This window comes from Anoplopoma fimbria, chromosome 23, assembly GCF_027596085.1.
Source record: "Anoplopoma fimbria isolate UVic2021 breed Golden Eagle Sablefish chromosome 23, Afim_UVic_2022, whole genome shotgun sequence".
NCBI classification, from domain to species: domain Eukaryota; kingdom Metazoa; phylum Chordata; class Actinopteri; order Perciformes; family Anoplopomatidae; genus Anoplopoma; species Anoplopoma fimbria.
In genome coordinates this window covers 16,858,562-16,877,400 of record NC_072471.1, presented here as the reverse complement: position 1 = coordinate 16,877,400, position 18,839 = coordinate 16,858,562, and the positions used below count along the sequence as shown (strand labels likewise).

Genomic DNA, 18,839 nt, shown 5'->3' with positions numbered 1-18,839 from the left:
GAGTAATATACTGTAGAGCAGATGGGCAAAACAAAAAACATACTTAATTAAGGTGAAAAATAATTATTATTATTTTAATGCAAAGATTCGTTAATTCACATTTTCCATGATTCAAAAATAAAATAAAAGGGTAGTCCTCATACCAAAAATAACTGTACACTGACTGTGTCCATTAACATTCACTTCCCCACACAGAGCCGTCTACCAAAAAGCTCCTGTTCTCCATGCAGTTGCTACACAAGCACACAATAAAACACAGGCCTGACCCAACTGTTCACAACTGTAACGCATCTAATGCTAACACTACACTAAATCCTCAACATGAGTTCATGAACAAGAGGGACCATCTGTTAATTACACTCTACGCTTTCGGGGAGATTATTCTGGGTGGAGCAGCTGCCTGCCAACACTTGGTCGTCCTGAAAATGCTTTTAAGATTATGGGAGGCAGCCACTTGTGCTGATTGCTGTTTTGTGTGGATATATTAATGGTATGAACCCTGTGGCCCCAACTGAGATTACACCTTGTCAGACTATGTGGCCGCGAGAGGCCACTTGATAGAGACAGATTTCTCTCTATTGAGGGTTTACACTGCAGATGCCCTCGCTTTGTAATATGTTGTCAACAGCAGCAAATAATATTAAACTGGCTGAATTAGGAACTGAGAGCTCAAACATTGCAAATGTATGCATTAATAACGCACACATGCCCCTTTCGCCCCCGAAATGATCAGATTAGGAAGCAAACCAATGAGAATTTGGTTGTACAAGAGCATACGGACCAACCAATAGACCAACTGACCCCATATTCTCAGCCCTTGTCGGCAGCTTTTCCCAACATTAATACATGAATTTCCTTTGAAAGGTGCCAAGAAGGTATTAGAAGGAAGGAAGCGGCTCTAGGAGACTCCTGAGAGACAAATAGTGCCTAATATCAGACGAGGACATCCGGAAAAGGAGAAGGTCACCAAATCCCCCCCACCAAGCAGTCATTCTACTAATGTAACGGTCCAGCGCTCCAACAGCCTGGTTCCGGCAGGCACACGCACTTCATCTGGCCAAGGCTCTCAAGGACCCCGTCACTCTTAGACGGATGCTTTCCACTCTTTCTCAAAACCAGCTTTAGCAATCAGTCTGTGTCTCAGTCTGGAGCAGCGGCCACACAGGAGAGGTGGGAAAACAACACAGAAATCAAAGGCCTGCGACCACGGGGAATGTTCTGCAGCAGTGTAAGGGAGGTAGACCATTTATTTTTTATTTGATTGCTTGTCAACTCTTACTGCTATTAGATATCGTCTCTGAAGTTGTAGCGATGACAGCTGAATTTCCCTCTGGGATATGTTTAGTGTTTTATCTTATCACCGGGTCTAGAGTTCTGGGCCAACGACTTAAATTTTTTGGTATTTATTTGACACTCACATCCAAAGAGACTCCCTGTGCTTAACATTCTGCTGCAGTATATTTTTAGAATGACTAAATACACATTAGCTCTGAAGTTGCCCTCGATATGCAGGTTCCCTTATGGGGACATGGCATGGATCTAAACATTTTTGTTTTTGAGTGAGATATCTCGACAGCTTTTATATTGATTGCCATTCAATTTAAGTACAAATATTCATGTTCCCCGCAGGAGAAACTCTAATTACTTTGGTGATTGCTTGATTTTTAATTTTTTTTGTCCAATATTATATGTTTAAGACCAAATACATGCACAACTCATGGTATCCATCATTAGACTCAGTTGTAGTGTGTTTGGTGCTAATAAGCAAATGTTTGCATGGTAACAACCAGAAACTAAGTTAGTTAAATAGTAAATAATATACCGGCTAAAGATCAGTAAGGTAACGTTGTCATGTCAAGCATGTTAGCATGCTGATTAGCATTTAGCAAACCGCTGTGTCTAGGTATACAGAGACTTTTAATCTTGCTCTTTTATTGTCTTATTATAATTGCCTATTTAAGCTTTTTTGTCCATTTTCATACTAAACTCCAGACTCCACTACACTTAATAAACAATGGAATATCCAGTGACAGACAATCCACTGTGCTATGGTTCTTTTGTCTTCACTTTCTCACACACTTTAGTGACACTCTGCCCCTTCGCACAACACAATCTGTTTCAGCCGTACCACAGCGGTCAGTCAGCTAAGAGCTATGAATCGTTGCCAAAGATAGAGGGCAAATGCACAAGGAACCCTAAACTTGTGGTTTGGCAGTGGCCCACGAAAACAAAGCATGAAACACTGACGGAGGGGTTTCTCCACAGAGCCAAGAAACGGCAGGGAATGTTTTTGGCTTATGTGTTTTTAGTTGCCAGATTTTCTAATTTATACGACAGTTCGAGAGCATAAATGCGAGGGTGTGTGAATACGCATCACTAGCAATAAAAAAAAAAAAGGCAAACACCTCTTTTCAGTCTTGTTAAACAGGTGGCCAAACCAGTGCCACAAGAAACAAATGTGACGATGGCCTAGTGGTGGATTTATGGGACAATACCACAATAACTAATCTAAAAAGGTTTCTGTTCAGAGTGACGACACAGAATCCCTAGCATTAAGTCATTGATTGCCCTCAAAGTTTATTTATGTAATTTCCCTCTGGGTCTTGATGCTTGCTAAGTAAATAATGTCAACCTTGTATTTTTTTTTTTATTTCAGGGGTTTTGAATAGGAGTTCAATAGGAGCCTTGCAGAGCATAATTTGCTTTCAATTAGGGCTGCACATTACTGACTGTAGTCTGCCAAATATCCTAAAAATATGATGCATACAAGTTTGTTTTAACAAAAACATACATTAGAATAATTACATAATGCTCGGTTGGAAAATAATGAGAACCAGGAAAGAATTGTTTGGATTGCTTGTCCCTATTGTTTTAAATGTGCAGCAGTTTTTACTTTGATTGTTTTTAGACTAACAGTTGGGCTCAGCTCAAGGGCAGGAGAGGATAGCAATCATTTCAGGACCCTAAGCTGATTGTGGCGAGGTGGCTCCCCAACAGCCAAAGAGGAGGATCTATAGAGGCCAATCACTGCCGACACTGCTGAGGAATGATTGCCCAGTGGTTAAGTGTGATGTACGGTGCAAAAAGCATAAAAGCAAAGCATAAGATTGTGACAATGTCCCATATTGGTCCTTGATATTTCTTTCCCACTTCGGTAATAAAATTAAAACACTAAACCACAATGTGTTTTTGTCTGAGGATTCCATCTCTCCTTCAACTAGGGTCGGGCAATATGACAAAAAATGTATGCCAATATAAAAATACCAGTTTTCACTATTGCCAATGTCAGGGAACACATCTTAAGAAATAAAATGGAATGGGTTTTGGGAGCCTACCCTATAATGTTAATGTAGTGGGCTTCATTCAGAGTTAGTAGTAACAGCCATGCTGGTGTTTTGAGTTGCTGAACAACCTGGATCTCAGCAATTAGGACTATTTGGACAGACATGTTTATTGTTTGGTCACATACTTACATTTGTTTCATCATTTCAAAGTTTTCCCCCTCTTTTCACCGCAGCCAAAATTGGAATTACACTACACTTTAAAGAATTTGCAACTCAAAAGAAATCCCATAGCAACAAACCTCCAATTAAGTAGCACTATTGTGTGCTAATAAATTGCTTCTTTGCCACCTGTGCTGGCTCCACTGACACGTCTTTTCAAGTTTTATCAAGTCTCATCAAGATGACTGAACAGTGCTGGAGCGTGACCAACTGTGGGGATGAGGGCAGGACTAACCACATAGACTAACCCTGCCTGCAGGTGAGCGGCTGAATACTGTCGCTTTACAAGAGTCTCTTGTAAGGCGATAACAGAGGATAGCCACTGTGAGGCACAGCTTTTCTTTGAGCTAGATGCTAACGAGTGACAATGCTTGCATGCTGATGTTCAACAGGTAAAATGTTCCCTGAAACAACATGTTCTCACCAACACAGCTGTTTTCAGTCTGAACGCCAGCCTAGAAAAGTGCAACTTTGATGTGAATCGCTCCCCAAATGAAGAATTTTTGTTAATTATTACATGGAAAACAGACAGACATACCATTAAGATGACTGGCTTACATAAACACAGACAGCTCAGAAATCTACTCAGCATGTTTTCAAAAATGCTCTCTATGGAAATGAGTCCAACAGGACAGGGAGGATGGGGGAGAGGGGACATTCGAGTTGCTGGGTCCAACGTAATCTTCTGCCTGTGCCAGTTTGGTGCCGTGCTCAGGGGGAGACATCTTTAAACAGAGCCATGTAGGTCAGGGAGTGAGGAATATTAATCAACCATGTAAGTAGAGGCAGAGGATCGCCTTGCTAGACCACAGAGAACCCAACACTGGTTCACCAGAATTAGAATCACTTTTCTTCACCCTTGGCAAGAAAATCTACAAATATCGGATACTGTTCAGAGACTCAAAGAGAGGTGGATTACTTTCAATGTAAAGAGCAGATTCAGGACAGGACAGTTACAGATGATTCATTTGTGAGATTTACAGCATTGCACAATTAAAAATTATCTGGCAGCCATTCCTGTAGCACGGATTAAAATCTCATCCTTGAACAGATCCTGTTTCTATAAATACAAGATAACTTTACATAATTTCTGTTCCCTCCCCATCATCTCGTCTTCAAACGTCCTGAAGGTTTGGCAGGAGAGAGTGCATCCATACACCCATCTTATAAATCAGAAATGATAATAAGACAGTGTTGAATAAAGCAGGCTGACAAACTGAGACGCCTTGCGTTGGCTAGTCTTTGGGTCATTTCCCTACTATCTATAAAAGTACTGTTTTTGAAAAAAAGAATACTAAATAAATTCCTTAAACAACAGAGTTTAAAAGTGCGTTTCTTGGTGACTGTTATTCGGCCACACTAACACACATTTAGCGCTCTGATGAGTATTTACAGCAGCAGGACAGTGAGCTCGGGTTTGAGTATAAATAAACGACAGTGTGTTTCTGCTTTACAGTGATAAAGGAACATGTGACCCAGTGCAACAGTGTGGCTTATTGACATGCATTCAATATTTGTTGTTAAACAATGGAGCTCTATGGGACAGACAAATAAGAGCCGTCCGGCTTCGGTTGCAAAGACAATACTTGTTAGTAGGATCCATTCGTTCATTTTGTCTTTTCATAGGGTTTGCTGCCAATAGGAGACATTTAGAATATCATGTGCCACATGCAGCTCATTAAAGCCGGTTTCCACGTCTTTTCCACTGTAAAACATGCGGGACACTAGCACAGCCACATAGAGCACTGCTCAACTAGAGACAAGACTGATATCATGTAAATAAACCTGATTAAGAGTTACATAATGAGTGTTATTATTAAAACAGTGCTCCTGTGGTGCTTCAATATCATCTCTGACAGCAAAACATCCCACATGATAGAATGCGTCTTTTCCTTTGATCATATCCCCGCTCTATCATCCTGTAATGTGGGAGAATGGCATTGTGGAGCACATGCAGCAAGTGTGTCACCTTGCAAAATTAAAACGCTTTGGAATGCAACAAGGTGACTCAGCGTTCACGAACATCCATTTATCTGATCCATCCCAACGGCGTGTGGATGGGAATATTGATGAGCGCCATGAAAAGATCTGAACTCCTGCGGTGTCAAGGAGAGGGCTGTGACCTCAGAGCGTTCGATCCTCTCATGGGAAAAACGTTGCGGCTGTTCGGCTTTTTCACTCAATTTTGGCTTGTAACGAAACGCCATGAAACAAACCCTGCCACAGAGACGGAGGGAGAAATCGAAGAGAACAGAGCTAGAGAGCTGCACGGTGAAAGATGTGTGTGACGCACACAGCCCGAGTGGAATTATACGTGTGCGTTTGTGTGTGTGTGTGAGATATCTCTTGCATAACAGAAAAAGGGAGAGAAGATGTGAGGCTTAGAAGTCAGCACATTCAGCTTAAAGATGGTTATTGAATGATTTAAAGGATTTGTGGACAGCACAAGGAGGTGACTAGTGCAAAGTTCACGACGGCAGACGATATTCCTGTGACCCGAAAATGACCTTTTAATAAAAAAGTGCATGGGGGGTGAAAAAGGGTAGCTGGGAGACTGGCATCGTAACCATCATCTCTACACGATCAATACTGTAAGGAGCTGGACGAATATGATTCACCTCCTCGTCTCAGCCTGGGATTTTCAACAGCCATCTGCAGTCTGACACCACCGGACAAATTCTGAGTGGCTAACTCGGTATCAGGACACATCATCGGGCTGTGGTGTGATGTGACCTCTATGTATTAGCATCTGTCACTCTAACGCAGCCTTCCCACACACCCACACACACCCACACACACACACAGCGTGAAAACACCCAGAAGAAGCCCTAAGAGTGAGACTATTCAACACACGGGAACATTACCAGACTACATTCATCCAGATCAAGTGCAAGTAAATTCTACCACACAAACACAGGAGCGCGGAGACAACTGGACCGACGCGGCATGCACGTGAGCAAGAGAGCGCAGGGGAGGTGAATAAAAGGACCTACCTCATGTAGCTCGGGTAGCAGAAAGCAACATTACATTCACAACACAGCCTCTGAGAGAGGACGAGGAGAGAGAGAGATATACAGAGAGAGAGAGGGGGAGAGAGACATAGAGATGACATCACCATATTTTTTCGTCCTCCTCTGAAATGTAGGCTACTGCTGCAGGGCTGCCGGTTTCGGCTGCAGTCAGAGCTCCCTCTGTGTGTGTGTGTGTGTGTGTGTGTGTGTGTGTGTGTGTGTGTGTGTGTGTGTGTGTGTGTGTGTGTGTGTGTGTGTGTGTGTAATGACTGCTTTTCATATAGGCATTCCCTGCTCGATGTGACCTCAATGTATTGTAGTCGTGCAATCCCATCAGAGTCTTCACATGCACACACACGCACACGCACACACACACACACACACACACACACACACACACACACACACACACACACACACACAGAGAGAGAGAGAGCATTAAATAACCTGAAAGAAGTGACAGATTGATGTCATGGCGCTAAAGAAAAATACCCTGTGTTAAAACCTCCATGGGGACTAGCTTAAACGTTACCCAGTATATCACTGGCTGCCTGTTACAGTTGTTTGTGTGGCAGAAGGCATCAGTCTGTAGGGCTTTACTGATCCCATATTTGAAATCAAATTAATTAAATAACTGCTCTGCTAACCATTGTCCTGGGGGAAACCCAGAACACATGATACTACTTTTCCCCTTAGGAGGGAGTCAAGCCTTGTCATGTGACCAGGAACATCCAATCACAGCAGTCTCTCCTTTTTTCCGTTAATATCAGTCTCATGATCATCAGTCTAATATCAGGTAAATATGAAGAAGAAGTTGATCATTTTATTTCAGGGCAGTTTTATGACCTGTCGCATGGACAATAATTTCATTATGTCATAGTATTATATTTGCCGCTATTGTTTTCAGTGTGTGTGTGACCACATTTTGCCAGGTGTTTTTATTCCTGTATGTCTGTGCACAGATCTTGTCACATCTGTCAAACTTAACAGTTGTGTAGTTGAGATCAAAATGATGGGGGAGTTCGAGGATGAGTGTGGGGAGGATTTATGTGGAATAGGGCTACATCTACCAATTATTAATTTAACTGGTTTTTCAATCAATCTGGAACATTTCTACAATGATGATACATGTCCAACATAAGTCACCTGTGATGTCTTGGTTAAATGGATTCAGGCTCACTCAGACACCAGGAAGCTGCTCATCCTGAACTCCCAGTCAAACTTGTGCTACATGCCATCAACATGATTCCTGCTCCTCTCCCCCCTTATGTCCCATTTCTACACCAACCTTCCACACACAATTATGGTGCATCACTGTGGCCGTGGGAGTGTTATCAGACTCCGACCCATTTGCTTAGCCCCAGCAGGATTCGGTGTCACTATTGTGGACATGAGGAAGCACAGCCTAGCATTTCTGTCATATTTTAACATCAAGACATTGACCAGTCTTTTCCTCAAGCAGTCTGTACACTTGTCTGTGTGAATAGGGTGCGGTGTGTGTGTGTGTGTGTGTGTGTGTGTGTGTGTGTGTGTGTGTGTGTGTGTGTGTGTGTGTGTGTGTGTGTGTGTGTGTGTGTGTGTGTGTGTGTGTGTGTGTGTGTGTGTGTCAACATGCAGGATGTATGTGTTCCTGTATTATTCTATGTGCGGGGTGTGTATTGGTCCAGCTGCAGGGGAAACATGCTGCCGACAAAAGCACCTAGCTGAGGTTGGTGCATTAGTGATACTGGGAAAATACTCTACACTACACACTTGCAAGCAATAAGCACACACAATAATGATAATAATAATAATAAATAATAAAAAAATAATAATATCATGGCATTGCATAGTTGAGTCTGTTTGGATAAAGACAAATGAGTCATTGGGCTCACCAGGTGGGCTGATCAAACGACAAATCAGAACAAATATATGATGACTATTTCATCCAAAAAACCTTACAGCATTATGTTTCTTTTGTTTTTTTGATCTAATACAGCCCTTCACAATTAAGCCAGAGCCCCTCCATGACCTAAAGACATTTACTGCTTTGTGTACTGCTCCTGTGAAGGGGTCTGGTTTCCATTCATTCAAAAATCCAATCTACTACATTTCTGTGCAAGGTAACTTTTTGTAAAATTCCTCAAAAATGACATCACAACTCATCGAGGAAATCTGTCAAATGCCCTTTCTGAAATTTACAGAGACAGAAAGACATTTCCTAAATATAATCTCCTCAATAGAAAAAAAACAACAACATTCTATTTCACCCTCTCCCATTATTGCTCCGGAGACAGATGCATCGTATTAAACTGAATTACACAGTTGTGTGGAACTTGAAGCCACTGGTCTGTGACAGAGAGCAGGGTGCAGCAACCAGGCTAAACTAAGATAGCAGCAGATGATCACACATAAGGCATACAGACCCCCCGTCTCTTAATAGAAATGTATACTGCTTATATTGGATTTTAACAGAAAAATGAAATATGAACCCGAATAGTCGACTCTTCCACCATTCCATCTAAGAAGCCTGATTCATCTGCAAAACTCACAGTTGAATCATCGCAGTGACTGTCATAAATCTTACAAAATGTGGCTTGAGATTGAGCTTTTGAATGAGACTGTTGCGTCCTTGTGAGGAGATTACACCACCAAAACCATCGTCAGTAGGATTAATAAGAATGAAGAACAGTGACTAGGGCCAAAGACTTTCAATGTGGACTCAGTTTATCAGTGTGACCTACACACTTACTGTGTTCTGCTGGAGTTATAAGTGAGATGGAGGTCAGGGCACAGCCAACGGCTCAGTTCTCCAACAAATCATCAAAGTTAAAAATCTCTTTGCTGATGGAGACTTTTCTTTCCCACAAATGACAGCAGTTTTCAGCAAAGTTCCTGCACAGACTCAGTACAGCCTGCGCAAACTGGATACAAGGAGGAGAGATGTGCCCACAAAGATAGCTTATGTAGTTGTAATACAACAGATGCTAAAACGATTTTTTAGACAATGCTTAAATGTTGATAAGAACAGCACAAGAAGTAAATAAGAGCGATAAAGGGTAAACTTCCGTCCTTAAGGTCTCTTTAATTTTTTATCCTAGCACTTCAGGGGAATCAGTAATATTATAACGACCCTTGTATGATGATTATAGGATAGATATTTTCTTTACTCGGGCTAAATGCCATCCAGTCTTTCTATCACCCTACCTTTATGGTCTGTCTTGATCAGCCCAAATCATCTGGGCCCTAAAATGTTTCTTGCGAGATGGTACAACCCAAATGCAAAATCTGTGTGAATAATGTGACTCCAGTATGTGTTAGTTTGCGCCAACGCCACTTGTCCCTTTCCACTCAGGTTGCAGTTTAGCCAGAGGGGATTACCGTATTTTCCGCACTATAGGGCGCACTGGATTATAGGGCGCACTGTCAATGAATGGTCTATTTTCGATCTTTTTTCATATATAAGGCGCACCGGACTATAAGGCGCATTAAGCGAAACAAAACAGTCAGTCAGTCAAACTTCCTCCACTTCCGTACCATTGATTCATTAATGTTGGATTCTCTCGCAGCTGCTCTATTCCCATGTTCTACTGCGTGACTGATAGCCTTGAGTTTGAAGTCTGCGTCGTAAGCGTGTCTCTTGACAGGAGCCATTTTGGGGTCCTTATACACACACACTGTAATATTATGGTGAAGCACAGTATGTATTACTCCGCGATGCTCCTGACTACGGTGGCCGTAATGCTGCTGCGGTGCGGCTTTGTAGTTTACCAAAGTCGAACTAAAACATTTTGACAGAGCGCCGTGTACCACACAAAATCGCTTCGAGGTCAGTAAGCACAACCAGAATTAATCCATATATAAAGCGCTCCGGATTATAAGGCGCACTGTCGTTTTTTGAGAAAATTAAAGGCTTTTAAGTGCGCCTTATAGTGCGGAAAATACGGTAATACAAGCGGACCTATGGGGAAGTTTTGTTGACCATAAATTGGCGTGGGTGCTAACTTATGCTACATCATATGACATTGTATCCTTGTTGAACACTGTGCACTCTCTCTGAGCATGAGATCAGCAAAACAGAAACATCATCGTCCCTCTGTATCAATGAAAAGCAACGCACTGTGCATCCCTCAGAGAGTTGCAGCTGTGAACAGGACTCTGGAGTCTGAGTGAGTGAATTAGGACACGAGGAAGCAAAGCATGTACAACACTACTAACTCAGCTTAACAACACTGCTGAGCCAAGGAGCGGCTGTAAGTGTTTCCATGACCAGATGGATTAAAAAGAAACGGCAAGTTGTACTAGGGTTGTGTATATGACGGTGTATATACCCTGTGGTGATAGAAATGTGTCTACCTGTAGAGATATGTCAATATTGTTCACACCGCAGTAGCTAATCTTGCGTTATCTCGTGGGATATTGTGTGATCTTGTGATATCTAGCTGCTCGGCAAAGTAACGAGATGCGGGCTGACATCGACATCAACCCAAGATAAGGACAAACTCTGGTTACATCACCAGACAACTGAACACTCTAGTTTATTAGCTTTTTTAATTGAGAGATGAGTAAAACCTGCAGGACAAATCATGTCTTTTTTTTCCTGTTGTATACTCTAAAATACAAATTAGTTAGATTTTTTTTATATATTGCGCTGAAGTCCGACTGGTATTTATTTGCGCCTGTTAACTTTAAAAGCTGTAACACTTGAAATGATTGTTCCCAGCAACCTTGAAGCTTCCATTTTGAAAGAACTTTAGTTTTACATTTTTGTTCGCTCACGTGAGGCAGTTATGTTTGTTTGTTTTGAAGTTCCAAAGAGAAAACTATGAAAGGTGATGAAATACTGTATGGTTGTTTCAAAACATTCCCCAAGTGAATATACAGAACAATAACTGTATCGTGATATATATTGTAACCGTGATATAAAATTACATTTGCCGTAATAGAAGATTTAGGTCATGTCGCCCACACATACAGCAAACAGTGACAAATCAAAGTCATTTTGAGCGTCAATAATCACGTTAAAATCCATAAGATCTTAAAGTGAATGATTAAACATTAAATAGTATGTGTGACTATTAGTGTTAATATCAAACTTACGATGATTGACACATTTCAGTTCACATACAATTCATCATAAATACACCAGTCTGTATCCACCCCTTTTAAGATGAGTGGCTACTGGGTTGGACAAAGAAGCTTGATGAGCAATTGGACACCCTTTAAAGAGAGCTAAGGGCACGGCTCCGGGCTTAAATACGGTGGATTTTTAGAGGTGTGGGTGTTTGTATTTGATGTCAAAACATCATGAAGTTGCTTTTACATGGGGATAGAAAATGAACTGAAAGAGCAGCCTCCGACACCATCTTCCTGTGATTCCTCTCAGAGTTAAAAACAAGAAGGTCTTAACAAGTGCTTTAAGAAAAATGCTTAATGATCATGACTTTTGCTGCTGCCAATTGCTAACCTGTGAAAAACTTTTCATTTTGAACACATAAAACCTGCTGAGCTCTCAGGCTCGTCTAGCATGCAGGATTTCTGCACCCGGTTTTAAAATAGAGAAACAAAGAAGACGCACTGTGAAAACATTAGAGTGCACTTGTTCAGCTTGTTCAGTCACTGAAATACCAGGTCCTGCATTTCTGATCAAACATCCCTTAGAGATATTTTATATATATTTTTGTTCTCGCATATTGCCTTTGTTCCTACAAAGAAATATTTAAAGCGACTACAACTAAAAAAAAACCTTCAAAAAGCGATTCCCCAGGGCACACAAATACAGTAATGGAGCAAAAGAAAAGGCATACTCTCAGGGCCTTTGTTTCCATTGTGTTCAAAGAACACAAGAATATATTTTCGCTGCAACGGTGGGTTGAAGGATGTTGGTTTTTTTCTGTCTCCTTTTGTAGATAGGGCATTTCAGTTGCATCATGGACTGAGTACAATGTTAGGTGTGGTCAGAGGCAACACCTACGGTCCCAGCTAAGCTTTTATGAGTCAACTCAAGAGCTCAGACACAATGGTTTTTTTTGGGGTGGACTGTGGAAGCGGTGTCCTCTGCCAGTCTGGAGGCTGATAATGACAGTTATGCAGCAAAACAAGATTCCTCAGTGAGGGTAAGGCCTGGATCGAATACATAATACCATTTGTGGGTAACAAAGAAGACTCATAATGATTATAGCAAAGTGCAAAAGGAACAGGCTGTTTTTGAGGGATGCTTTATTCAACTTGTCAAGATCTTTTCAAATGTAAAGGGTGATTTAAGGTGACTTGCAACTTGTATTTTCCAATGTTTTTGTGTCCAAGGGAATGATGGAGACAACAATTTTTTCAAAATTGGTCCAGTATTAAGGGACATAGCTGCAGACGGCAGCTGCTTAACGGGCTGTTATCGCTCGGGACAACTCTTCACCGTCGATGTACGTCCACTAAAAGTGGAATATTGTTAATATAAGTGTCTGACAACATTATAGAAAGAACCATACAGAGAAATAACACCTTTTTCTTTACCTTTCGCTTTCTGTTTGTTATTGTGTCATGTGACTTGTTGCCAGGAGACAGCGGTGGAAACGGAGTGAGAGCTGGAGAGAGGCGTGCCGATGTCAGAGTTTGATGTGTCCGAGTACAGAAAGCGTAGCTTAGTTTTATCTTAAAGATTTCCATTGTCATAGCTGAATATTTATATGATTTCAACAATAGTGATGAGGAGTAACCCCGTGAAATGGCAGAACGAGACTTCTCCGCGAGTCAAACTTGTTTATACACAATAACAAAAAAATCGGATCAAGCAAACCCTCAATAAGGGTTTTATTTCTCTGTAGGGTTCTTTCCATAATGTGACACCTATAATAACAAGACGAGCTTGTCAGTGGCAACAACAAGAACTTTTAGTGGACGTACATTGACGGCGAGGACTTACCCAGAGAGATTACATTGAAGCCCATTTAGCAGTCGTCTGCAGCGTTCTCCCTCAATGCTGGAGTAACTTCCAAAATTGTTGTCCCCATTAGTCACTTTGACACAAAAACATGAGAAAACGGGGTTGAAAAATACCGAAATGACCCTTAAAAAGTGATGATGGTAGAATGAAGAAGGTGAAACCTCTCTCCACACGTAACGTGATAATTCATTCACCTCCGAGGAGCATGCAGGCCTTAATGGTTTTGTACTACGTTTTGATAAGAATGTCCTATATCAGGCAAATTTCACCCTAACCTTGCTTGTACACCAAACACACGTGTGAAGGTCACTGTTTCCTATGGAGGGTGCGGCTGAGACTGCACTCTAAGAAAGTTGTGCTAGCCATAGTTGTGCACATTGCCCTTATTTTCCAAACGGTTTGCCTGAAAAAGTTCAACTATATTGAAATTTGATACCAAAGACTGAGACATCTGCATTGTGCTTTAAATGGCATTCTGGCATTGACAGACTTCAAAGTTATGACAGGAATCATTTTGCTGTTTAAAGAAATGGATGAGGAGCCAAATGTTTACAGCACATGCCATCTAACCACAATGTCCCGGGTCCAATTCCGGCCTTGGGACATATGTTGCAGGTCATCTCTCTCTCCCCCCGTTTCCAGTCTGGACGAGAAATTCATTTTGCGTGTCTCTGTATTCCCAGTGTTCACTACTCTACTCTCTACTTTACTCTATACTGTCATCTGTAGCCTTGTACACCAGCTGATATAACAAAAAATCTGAACAAAAATATTTTTATCGGACGATATGGCTCATCGACAATCGTCAAACCATATCAGCAAGAAATAGAAATGATCAGAACATTGAGTTTTAGTATCTGTGAGTGAAAGATGAGGAAGGCTATTTTAAGGAAGTCATGTTTTTCCATTTTGATGGGGGAACCGCTAATCTGGATGGTCACATGCGTCGGAACAACAAGTGATCCCGATCACAAGTCAGCTTTGGAGGAAATGGTTTAAGTGACTCAGTAGATCAAAGGTTTTGTCCTTGAATATCTAGACACACGTTTGACATGATTAAAATCTCACTTTGTTATGGGTTTGAGTCAGCGAAACATACAAAACTAAAGAGATGATACTTTAAATCTATAGCACAGGCCAATACTGCATCTAAAGCTGTTTCTGCTTGAGTTACACCCGTTAGGTGTATAGCTTTGAAAGCAGCAGATCTCTCGGTGATACAGAAGGAATCTGCAGTTCGGGTGGGCAGTAATAAGGTTTCCCTTCCTCCGAAGCTATGCTCTGGGGGACGACGAGGGTGGACACTGAAGTTAATGGACTCAGACACTCATGAAGGGCTTGACACTCCCACGCTCCTTTATCAAATAACAAATTCATCTCAGCAATGGACCTGGTGCGAGACGGACACAAGAAACCATGCTGAGCCCTTTCATCGCCTGAGACAGGTGCATATTAAAGCCATATTTGTTCAGTTTTGTTTGATGTACGGGAAGCGAGGGCAGTTGAGCTTCTCGGAATAATTAAGGCTGAGACAATGAACTGGTTCCATTGGAATAAAACCAGCTGTATTTGGATGGTAATAAAGGCCGTTGAGCCTCACGCAAAAGAAAAGTGTGCTGACACCAAATCTTGATTTGTGTGCTGCTTGTTGGGCAAATCCACACCGACAGGAAGTGAGAGGCTACTTATCTCACTTCGAGCACATCTGGCATTTGACAGAGCAAATGCATCCAATCATCCAAACCACAGCCAGTGGCCCGAGTGTCCCAGCTGGGGAGATTACGCCGCTCTGATGCACTGGTTTTGGCATTTCAATATCTTCAAGAGCGACGCAGCATTTGTTATGGCTCCTAATAGTGTGACTGTCTGGAGGCAGTAAGGGACAAGGCTGTTGCTGTGCCTTGCCGTCAGGTGACTATTTGCCCAGAGAGGGACTGAAATTGAAGGGGGTTGTTTTATTGTTTCATAATGCAGCTGCTGTGAAGCCATTCGAGGACTGTAACTGTGATTAAGGACAATAAAAGCATACTTTACTTCACAACGCTTACAGCTTATAACCTCTATTAGTATCAGTGCAAACACATAAAACAATAAAACGCAAATGAAAGCTACTGTGAACACAAGGTTGCTCCACCCTGTCAGTTGTGGAAATACAGGTGTGGAGGTACATGTGGGTGTACAGTATTCTGCCCACAACTCAATGACTGATTTGTTAAATTTATGCATGCACCTCATTTACCTAACGTATCGTAGGAAAGAAATATTTATATAAATCAGGAATATACCACCCACTCAGAACGCTTTGTGCAGACGAGGGCTTGTTAAATGGTGAGTATCCAAAGAAACAGCCTCTTTCCTTGCGACAAGTTAGTCCCTTTGGTCCAGCACTTGGCATAATTAATCAGCTTCATTAACATAACTGTGCATCTCACAGTAAATGTTCCACTGAAGTCCTTTTTCCTTGGCTATAGTTCTTGATAAAAGGCCTCATAATAGGTAACTTTAAATATAAATTGCAAATTTAATAGATTTTTTTTCCACATGCAAAATTGGCAGTGCTGCATTCTAATCTGCTCTTTAGTCCAGAAATATATCATATTTGCTGTAGCATACGGTTACCTTTTCCAGTTCTGTGTTTCCCTGCCATAATGAGCAAACAACCCAGACAACAATGATCTATTTCTGTTTGCCTTTGCATGTCGGTATTTATACTTGTACTCCCAAAATTAGATTCTGCATTCAATTGTGGATCTGCGTTTGTCTACCAGAGAAAGTGAGCAAGCCAAAGGCTGTGGTTTCGAGAAGGGCAGAATGGAAACTCCATTTGGCTGGCAAATGAGCTGGTCGCTCATGTGACCCTGGATCGCAAGCCTCGACTCAACAAAAGTTTGGCATGGAAAGAATGGGGTTACCCTTCATTTACATGCAAATAAGCAGCGGATGGAAAACATGGAAATACAGTATGTGAGTGGCAGATCCTAAGTAGGCACAAGTACACAGAATCAATTGACTGTAGCTTTTAAAAATTGACTTGAACTACCTTACCTCAGTTACAAGTGATTCAATTCCTATTGTCAAGACTAAAAAAAATACTTACTACTTGAGGCTTTCTATATATTTTAGGATTTACATAAATCCGGGCTCAACAGTAAGGGTTGCTATAGCAACCATTTTGAGAAAGTAGCAACCATTCATTGCCTTTAACTGCCATCAGTGGCAACTACTTTTTAACATGTAAAAGTCTCTTCAACTGTATAGGAGAGGGGTTTCAGCTAAGACAATCAAGATACATTGGCGGTCATCTCTGAGAGTAAAGATGATGGGCAGGCTGATGTCAGTGTCACTTGAGGGACCCACAGTTCAAGACTTCAATACTGATGGACCATCGGATCTGCGGTGGGAATCAGCGCAAAGGTCCAGAAAACCAAAATTTGAAATGGTGAGAGTGGACGAGCAAGCAACCAGCGACTTGCTGGATTAATTTTGAAGGATATCCTAATTACTCTAAATATAAGGTAATTAAAGATGGCTACCATATTTTCAGTTTGGGCAACCAAGAGCTGATGCTGGCAACCACTTGGAAGTTTGTGTTGAGCCCTTTACAAGGGAAAAACAATACAAGCAGGAGTGGATAACTAACATGACAGGCTGATATCAGATATCTGAAAACAGACCAGGATCTGCCGGATGCATCCGCTGTCTGACACAATTAGGAACAGGTCTTACTGCCGGCCACTCTCCTGTTTCTGCTGCTGGCTCCTGTCTGGTGAAAGTGGTAACAGAGCACCAGGGATGAGGAGGGAGGCTGCAGAAAGGCAACACTGAAGCGGGATCATATGTTAGAGGATGATGCGATGGGGGGGGTGTCATATGTAGACAGCAGAGGAGGTCAGGTAGGAAAAGCAGCAACATCTTCAGCACACACCACAGATGAATGGATTTCAAAGTCACTGCTTCTGCCATCCATCTCCCGGATACAGTGTGGTTGCAGGAAAAATAAAATCAAGCATTCCTTTCCATTCACCACTTTGCTGCATGCCGTAGCACATCACGTACTAAATGCACAACTGCAAACGTGCCAACGTTACACACTTGTAACTCGGTGAAGATTAGTCCTAAAAATGTCCCCCCGGTTTATGCAAATGCGAACGGGAGGCGTCCAGAGATGGAGGAGCTGCTACACTTGAGATTGAGCTATCGATAGCCCGGTTTATTACATAATAGTACGCACTGCTCCACTGCAGAGTCACGTCTTTGAACTCGCAACAGCCTCGCAGAGCCAATTCGCAATTAAGCTAGCGTTAGCTGCGTTTAGCCAACATGAGCAGGCGTGGGAAGGGGAGCATTCATTTTGTGTTTGTGTCATTTGGTTTGCGTGACACTTAACGTTACCTTTGCTTCGTTGGGGGGTCTCCCGTGATGTTGTCTGACTGGCTGAAGGAAGAAAAGCGCTGGCCGTAAATATGCAGGCGGTCCTCGGGGACGTTTGTCTGCCTGCTAGCTGTTAGCTAACGACGTTTTAATGTTCATTAATACCAGCTAGGTGTTCACTGCTCGCGTCCTCCTCAGCCCAGCTGCGTCACGTGGGTCCAATATTAAAGTTTGAACAGTTCAAAATGATCTTCACTGTTGCTGGTATGCTTTCTACTGTCTGTTGCCTTCTGATATCCACCCAACTTGATCACCACCAGCCCGCCTGCACGGTTCTGTCGTCTGACTGGACAAAGGTCAAGGCAAACGGAATGCACAATGTTTCCGGTTACAAAATGTCAAAGTAAAAGCCACGCACACCGAGATACTACAGTTTCATACATAGAAAACATTATCTTTAAAAGGAATGTGGGTTTCTTAACATCATGTCGTTCTGCTATTGTAAAGAAAACGTTTTTTTGTTTTTTTGTGTAAACATAATTCTTGTAATGTGTATTATTTCATTATTCCTGCTATCCGAATATTATTTTATTTTGACTTATCATAGCTCTTTCATCTTGTCAGCTTGTATTGACTTCACTGTGGTTAAGTGTAAACATTGAAGTATTATTCTTCCTGTGGAGCACATTCTGAATTCGTTTGTATTATAATTGGTAGTAGTAGACTTAAAAGTGGTATTAAAAAGGACTAGTCCTGCTTTTATTTTGAAGGCCAATATTCAACATCCTGTCTCTGATTTATAACGGGGTAAATTGATGCAACAACTGACTTCCTCCCTTGTTTCTGGTCGGTGATCATCTGATTTGCCTGGCTGGACAGTTTACATGTGATCCGTCCAGTCCACTTGATAGATAACATTTATTTATGTATGCGAAGATGATGTAGGTATGTCAAAGGGATGGCCACTATGGTCCTCTTCCCTAGGTACATGCATGTATGCAATTAATATATATTAAATGCAGCAATTTAAGATGT

The 18,839-nt window shown here is 41.8% G+C and overlaps 1 protein-coding gene across 5 annotated transcripts in view; it reads right to left on the bottom strand.

Annotated features, from left to right (window-relative positions):
• Positions 1–17,957, bottom strand: part of osbpl8 (oxysterol binding protein-like 8) — an 81,526-nt gene extending 63,569 nt beyond the window's left edge. For all 5 annotated transcript variants that reach the window (XM_054624449.1, XM_054624450.1, XM_054624451.1 and 2 more), the window contains exon 1: positions 17,826–17,957. The gene's annotated coding sequence lies outside the window, so the exon portion shown is untranslated. The remainder of the gene's footprint in view (positions 1–17,825) is intronic.
• Between the last annotated feature and the right edge of the window lie 882 nt (positions 17,958–18,839).